General features: G+C 36.0%; 1 pseudogene across 1 annotated transcript in view; it reads left to right on the top strand.

Annotated features, from left to right (window-relative positions):
• Positions 1–425: 425 nt before the first annotated feature.
• The window catches only part of LOC143569723 (ATP-dependent DNA helicase Q-like 4A), a 29,317-nt pseudogene continuing 21,409 nt past the window's right edge, over positions 426–8,333 (top strand). The window contains exons 1-2 of the transcript XR_013141786.1: positions 426–533; positions 652–752. The product of XR_013141786.1 is annotated as an ATP-dependent DNA helicase Q-like 4A (transcript). The remainder of the gene's footprint in view (positions 534–651; positions 753–8,333) is intronic.

The raw sequence follows: 8,333 nt of genomic DNA, 5'->3' as shown, positions 1-8,333 counted from the left end.
ACAGCTTTGTTTTGCTCACGAATCTCATCGGCTTGTTCTTATTCAGTTGGAATTACACCTTGGAACGGTGGGAAGCTTGACGAAGCTTGGTTCTTGATCTTCTCAAGATACTGAACATACGGATCGACGGAACCGTAGCTTAGGTTGTGGGAAGTGAGTGATCCATTCATTGATATATCATTAGGATTGTCGGGATGCTCTTCTTCCGGTTCGGAATCTTCCACGGGATCCTCCTCTTCTTCGGGGTCCTCCTCCTCTTCCTCCATAGGTTCTTCTTCCTCTTACATATACTGGGTGGTCTCGTTGATCATTGAGGGCATTTTGAAACTTTCGTAAGGCATCATCACCCTCATTCTTGGTTTATGGGATGAACCTTCGCCCTTGTTGGGTTGCGAGTTGACTTCGAGAGCGGTGGAGCTTCCAGTATGCCACCTTCGTTGATCGGTGGCATTGCATCTAGTCGGAGGATAGGGATCTTGGTTCTTCCTTTATTGGTCGGTTTGAGAGGAAGGTATCGGACGGGTGTGGATTTGGTAAGTATCCTGTGGGAAAGTATTGCGGGATCTCCGATGGTTGGTAAGTGGGGTCTCTGATGGGTGATACGTCGGTACTTCAAATGGATGATATATAGGCATTGTTGGTTGATGATAGCTCGAGTTTCTTGGTGGTTCGATTATTTTGGGTGGGCTATCGGGTAACTTAATTGGATATTTATCAGTTCCAGGGAAGTATATTGGTTTGGGTCGTTCAATGTATTGATCTCGGCTGAAGAAAGCCTCAAAGTAATCTTCACTCATGACGTCTTTTGGGAATTTGTAGTATTTTCTCGCCCTTCTTGCTTCACGATCATAATAATCCATTAATTTCTCATAAGACATCTTTGATGGGTGGTTTAGAATGTAGAGAGGGAAAGAAAGGCTTACTAGCCAATCTTATCCCTATTCAAATAAACAAGTAAACTATTTTCCTATGCTTGGATCGAAGCTTGGGTATTGTTTTATGATACCCAATTCGCTAAGATCGATGGCTCTGATACCAACGCTTGTCACACCCAAAAACACGGCCTAGGAGTGTGACGGCTATATTGGTACCACAAGTGTAAATAAATCAGAGTTACGGTTAGTTAGCGGAAGACTTGTAAAACTTGTGGATTAAAGTTATAAGTATTTACATATACAAAAGGTCGGGATTTTAAAAGGTTCCCGATTTAGTTTTAAAGGATTAATTGTTTTACAAAAACCACCATTTAATATGTTAAGTTATTACAAAACAAATCCGAGCCATCGGATATTCATAGCACTTCGTCACTCCAAGCGCTATTCTTGTTCACCTGCAAAATGTAATAAAATACGTCAGCAACGAATGCTGGTGAACACGCTGACGCAAAAATGTTTTTCTTTTACTTTATTACCCCTCGAGACTACGCCCGCCTTGGCCCAATGTGGCTTAGGAATAACAAAGTTAAAACAACACATTATAAATTCAAGCCTCTACTCTAGGTCACCTCAGCAAACACCGCAGCGTTCGACTTAGTTAAGTACCCGTCAATATACACAAGGGTCGTACTCCCTGCAGGAGAGCGTCCTACGACCAAGGGTGGTGCGGGGTGCCCACCGCGTAGTACCACCTATGTAAGGATCCAAACACACGTATACCACAGCCTGAGGGCTAGGTTTATACTCTCATTTATAAAGGTTTTTAGGAAGACATAGTTCCTTGTAAACAATTTTCATATAACATGTTTGACTCATTTTAAAATAAGTTTAAAAGTTTGGGGCGTATTCGCCTTATCTCTTTGGGATTGGCTTCAACACCGTCCGAGGGTCTTTCCCTTGCTATCTCGCACCTATAGTACGAGTATAACCATTTGTTAGTCGGATATACAATCCGGCTTAAGACCTTTAGTCTTATTTTATATCTCTACCTCGATGAACCTTTAGTTCATATATTTCTTTTACTTGAAAACCTTTAGTTTAAAAGTAATTATAAACCTTTAGTTTATATAAAAACCCGACATTTCTTCTTCTCCAAGAAACGTAATATTTTCTTTTTATTATTTAAGAATACTCTTTATTACTTAAATAATAATTTCATAACAAAGAATATAATCATATATACTTACACACATATATATTTGTCAATTCATATTCTTATTTCTTTTCTTTTATCGAGGTATCGAGTATAACCTCGACTTAAGACTTAAGCCTTTAATATAATATTATATTATATTCATTCGTCATTATGCCTAACCTTGGTTGGCGTTTAGAAACCCTAGGGACTTGAGCAGTACTCCAATACCGCTTCACTTTTCTTGATCAACTTTGGCACGCAACCGATCACCAATCTTTAACAATGGCCGACACGCCTTTCGAGAAAAAACACCCTCTTGGTCGTATGTGGGTGGAGGGTGGCACATATTTCGAGGAAATGTCGATACGGAAATCGAGGATCGGAATATGCTTATCGAGGGATTATGGCACGTTTATCGAGGTGGATCGAGGGTACGAATATCGAGGTGTAGAGAGATGATAGAGAGAGAGTTATGTGTGTGATTTTGGTGTGAAATGTGAAGACCCTGAACCTGCTATTTATAGACAAAAATCCGGATCCCATCGCGGTACGCGACTGCCTTCAAGGCACCCGTCGCGTACCGTGACGTAGCCTGCCACGTGTGTGACGCACACAGTAGGCCTGCCACGTGGCAAACGGTGTGCCACGTGTTGACACGTGGCGAACGATGTGCCACGTGTTGCCACATGGCGACCGGTGTGCCACGTGTGGACAAGTGGTGAAAATGTGTCAGACGTGCCAGGCCACGTCATCGCGGTACGCGATGACGTAGGCTCAACAGCGATCGCGTATCGCTGTTGACCTCTTCCAGAAACTTTGACCAAGCCCCATCGCGATACGCGATGGGCTTGTCTTTTACCTCGTCGCGTAGCGCGATTGGACAATAAACCAGAATTTTCATTTTAAAACCTCAACTTTGGAATTTGTCATATTTAGTCCCTATACTTTGTAAAGTTTGCATTTTGAACTCGAAATTTTCACGATGTTACACCTAAAGAGCCTTCCGCCCTATAACCTCACAGATATTATAAGGGTCTGGTCCCCAACATCACAGATATTAGGTCTGGTCCCCAACATCACAGATATTATTAGGGTCTGGTCTCTATCCTCAGATATATTATTAGGGTCTGGTCCCTATCCTCACAGATATTATTAGGGTCTGGTCCCTTTGTTTCGTGTAACTGTAACATACCTGTCTTTACATACCTTCCTTAAAAATACGTGCAATATCCGAAGATCGTTCACGTACTATCAACATAACATTACATAACATACATACATCATTCATACATCATATATATATATATATATATATATATCATATCTTTAACTACTACCTGACGGTACATGCAATATCCGAAGATCGTTCACAGCGCCGTCAAGCAATCATCATACATAAATCATACCAAGCATACACTTACCACTTAAGGTAAGTGTATTAACTATCACATCGAGTATGCACACAGCCCCGAAAACATAACAAGGAAGTGAGGCTAGAAACTCACCTGAACTCAGTTACGCTCACCGTTTATAGTTATTCCTTTCTTGAGTTGTGCACGACTAACTGTATAACAATTACACGTATCAATTTAACTATCACTTCCCATATCGTTTTTCTAGTTTAATTATTACCCTCAACGAACGGGGGACCGGTGGCAGCGCCCCTGGCAGCGGGGTTCTAGGGGCGGCAGCCCCTAGCTGGGTCCAAGGGGCAGAGCCCCTGGCTTGGGTTAAGCTGCCAAGTCAGCTTGGAAAAATTTTATTTTCATTAACAGTCTTGACACATTTTCCATTAGGATTTCATAATATTTTATTGTTAAACTCTTAATCCCTTTAAGGTATCTTCCATAAATTAATAAAGTCCAAGGGCTATTTTGTAATTAAATCATTCTTTTTCTAAGTCCAGGGACCGATCTGCCATTTATCAAACTTCTAGTTCGTTACTTAACTCTTAGCGAATTGGGTTCATAACGAATGACCCATTCGTTACGTTATAACGAATGGACTGTTATAACGAACTGATCCTTGTAACGAATTGGACCTTATAATGAACTGGTCGTTTGACGAATTGAACTTCATAGCGAATGACCCCTCTGTAACAAATTGAACCTTCTATTTTGTTATCTCCTTTTAATGAATGACTATAACGAATTGGGGTTAATTCATTTTCTTTTTCCTTAACGAATTTAGATACGAACTAATGCTAGTTCGTTAAGCTTCCTTTAAAGAATCATCTGACGAATTGCCTCTAGTTCGTTAACTCTCCGTTAATGAATTAGGGTTAGGTCAGAGAATGTCAAAAACATTCTCTGACGCCTTAACCTTGTACCTGCCTTTTCCGGCGCCGCCATTGCCGAAAAACCGGGATCTCGCCGAAAAAGCGAGATCTTGCTTATTTCACCACTGTTTTCGCTATTTTTCGTCCCGTTCGATCCAGATCTGAGCTAGGGTGACCCCTAAGCTCATCTTAGGTTCGGTTTATACCCAATTCTACCCGGATCTCATGACTTTAACGGTTTAAAGGTGTCGGCTCGTCGTTTCGTGACTAAATCTAACGGTTTTGAGTTCATACAATATCATACTATCATTACCTCGGATCGGGATCAGTTTTCCTTCTTGGTTCGGCTAGAGAAAGGAGAGAAACTAGAGAGAGCTTAAGTGCGTATTTTGGGTGGTGTATGGAATATGTGTAAATTAATTAATTAAATGGGTAATTAAGGTTTATATAATTATGGATCATAGGCTTAAGCCCATGGTCTTTCCTTATTTCCTTCTCAATTCAAGTCCATAACCCATGTCCATTTAACCCAACACTAGCCTGACTCATAATAACTCATGTTTTTATTTTATTAATATTAACCGAAACGAGAAAACGGGATGCTACAAAAGATGAGATAACTGATTAGGGTTTTTAGGTTAAATTATGTTACAATGAGAAATGAATACATAATAATAGAAATAATATAAATAATAGAAATTCATAATTAATAATTATAACTATTAATCATTAAAGAGAATTGATTGTCGATTATTTTTATTTAATTTTGATTTATTTTATTCAAATGAAAATTAGAGAGGTGGTAGATATAGATGGAAAGTTTAGGAACCAACCAATAGGAATAGGCCAAGTTGACTTAAAGTCTATTGGTTTAATAGTATAGTTAGATACTTAATACCATTTGTTTAATATATTAGGTTAATCATATTTATAAAGGGTAAATTTATTTTATACTTTATATTTTAATGAATTAATTAATTTTTAAAAGATGTGTTTTACTTTTATAAAAATACTAATATATAATAAAATACAATATTTATTAAGATTAAAAATGTTTCACACACTAAGTAAGTTTATATAATATCAACTTAATAATCTTTATAAATATCGAGCTTTCGTAATCAATCTAGTTCATTAACTTAGCGTACCCACATTCTATTTTCCTTATTAGGCACTATCGTCAACGCACGTGATCCGCTTTCGTCATTCTTATTGTTATCTTTCACTTTTGTTCGTCTATCTAGGTGAGTACCACATTCCCCTCTTTTTACTCGTTTTCCACGTTTTGGGGACATATGCGTAAATTATATTTATTATATATACTTATACTCAAAACTGCAACTATTGTCTTATGTGTTAACAACTTATATATTACTTTTTTATGTGCTTACTTGCTTTATATGCTTCCGCATTCAGAGAGGTCCATCATAATCTCATAATAGTATGATCATACGCCAGTCGTTAATTCGTTATAGCCTTTGTGCTTCTCGACATCTCAGTTATACTTTCTCATTTGGTTAATTTGTTATTCTCATACGACTTGTTGCAATTACTTATTTTTATATATACTATATGTACATTTAAACTGGTGTGTTGCTCACTCAACATGTGTTGTTGACAAAATTCTATTTATACGCATATGCATGATATCGTAGAAATTTAATGTAGATTGGTGTGGACTCAGTGAAGAATTTAAGTTAGAAAATAATTAATCAAGATCATTTGTGATATAAGTTGTATTGTTGTATGCGTACGGATTTTGTATTTGTTTGTATTTGATTTATTTGAAAACCTAATTTAATGAATAGATATTGTCATTTAAATAATGTTGCATGATAGTAACCTTTGAAAAGCTGTGAGCAATCAGTTCGCGCCACGGCATTTCCGCCGTAGGTTGGGGTGTGACAGAGGTTTTATTCATCCGGACGACATCTTCTCAAGGTGGAAGAAATGATCCTTACCACAAGAGCATAAACCCTAAAGGGCAAAAATTCTAAGGAGTTGATTGCTGGCATAGAAAAACGAGTCATGGATATCAAGATTAATGTCGATGCACTAAAGACAAAATTTGACACCTATAGGGAACACGTGGATGAGTCTATACAAAGAATAATTCATATGGAAAACTGTGACAACCGAGCTTTTTAAAACTAATCATGTGCTAATGTAATCCGTGTTTATCGTGTAATCTCATATTATGGAAAATAAAATAATAATATTTTAGTCTAAAGACTCTAAGAATATGAATATTATATTTTATTGTGTTCAAAAAGTTAAGTTTTGGCGCGTATCGAATACTTCTCAAAACTGACATTGACAGTGACCCAGGTAAGTTTAAAAGTCCAAATAAATTCCTAAACATTGGGAATGATCTAAAATAATATAAATTCATTAAATATATTAATATAAAGTTATAAACATAATTTTAGAATGTTCGATTCGTGAAATTTAGAAAATAAGCGAGTAGAAGCCAATACCGCTCACCGTAAGGACCCGAAACCAACTAACTCCAAAAATTTACATCTTTATATGGTTTTGAAGCTAATTTTATAAGGGATTCAGATATGTGATTGGTTTTACACAAAAGTAATCCTAACTAGTTGTATTTTATAAAATATGATCAAATGGGTAAATAAAATACATGTTATTTATTAAATTATATATATATATATATATATATATATATAACCACCCCACTACTCCTTAGAGCCGTCCACCTTCACCAACACCCTAAACCCTAAATGTAGCTTGGTTGTGTTGTAAGACTCTTGCTTTTCCAAGTATACACATCATGTACATGCATCAAGACACTTGTCCTTGAAAATCTTAATATAAACCACTTCACCTCCCAACACAAACCACCACTCACTCTCTCCCTCCCTTCCTCCTGCCGAACCCCACCCCTACCCCTTCCTCTCTCATCCATTTTCATATTAACATACAAATCATAATCAAAACCCTAGCATCAAATCAATAAAGATGAGAGTTAGAAGCAAGGTTAGGAAGATTCAAGCTTAAGCATACACCAAGAGACCATCCATCTTATTTCCTTGTACCTCTCTCTAAAACTCTAAGGTAAATCTGGACCCCTAGTTTCATTCTTTAAGTTTTGGATGCAAAATACTTGTTCTTGCATCTTAAAAGGGTTCACACAAGTAACCAAACCCTTAAACTTAAGTGAAAATGGAAGAAGGCAAAGTGTATGTGTGTGCATATATGACCCGTGGGTTGTGTGTGTGTGTATGTGGAACCCGAATCCACATATACATATATACACACATGCATATCACTTCCATATTCATATTGTTAAGCTTAGTTTGGTGATTTTAAGATCTAAAAGATTAAAAATGAGATTAAAAGATGTGAATACAAAAAGATATATATAGAGAGAGAGCCGTGAGTTAGAGAAAGTATGAATATGTATGATTTCAAATGGTTAATGTACATACATGTGAGTATTTTGATGATTTATGCTTAAATATTGATATGCATGTTAAAGTTGATAATACATATATGATTCTTGACAAAAATGAGAATGATATGATAATAATACAAGATTGGTAATAATATTAACTTAGATATATGTTCTTGTTAATAGAAGCACATAAACAATACATGCATGTAATCTATTTAAGATTGTTATGTTTAAATTTGAATTGTTACTAGTAAACTTGTTATTATTATTTTGAAAATAGTTGACATGGATTAATAAAATAATATTGACAAGTTGAAAGACAAGAAAGTAAAAGGTATACAAAAAGTTGTCATAAAAAGCTATGATAAATCTTGGAAAAGTAATACTTTAACTTATATAATAAAAATAATAAATAGGCTACAAAATGAATGGAATAAAATCTGATTTCATAAGTGTATTAAATGTTATAAATCATTAGAATTTAATATCATAAGTATGGTTAATAATGTGTGACATAATAAACTTATGATATGAAATTAATACATGTTTTTAGCTAATAAAATATGATAT

The sequence above is a fragment of the Bidens hawaiensis genome, unplaced genomic scaffold (assembly GCF_021521415.1).
Source record: "Bidens hawaiensis isolate Kalapana, Puna unplaced genomic scaffold, B.hawaiensis_p1.1 tig00001265_1, whole genome shotgun sequence".
NCBI classification, from domain to species: domain Eukaryota; kingdom Viridiplantae; phylum Streptophyta; class Magnoliopsida; order Asterales; family Asteraceae; genus Bidens; species Bidens hawaiensis.
Note: the sequence above shows the minus strand (reverse complement) of the source record. Positions and strands in the feature narration are given on the sequence as shown.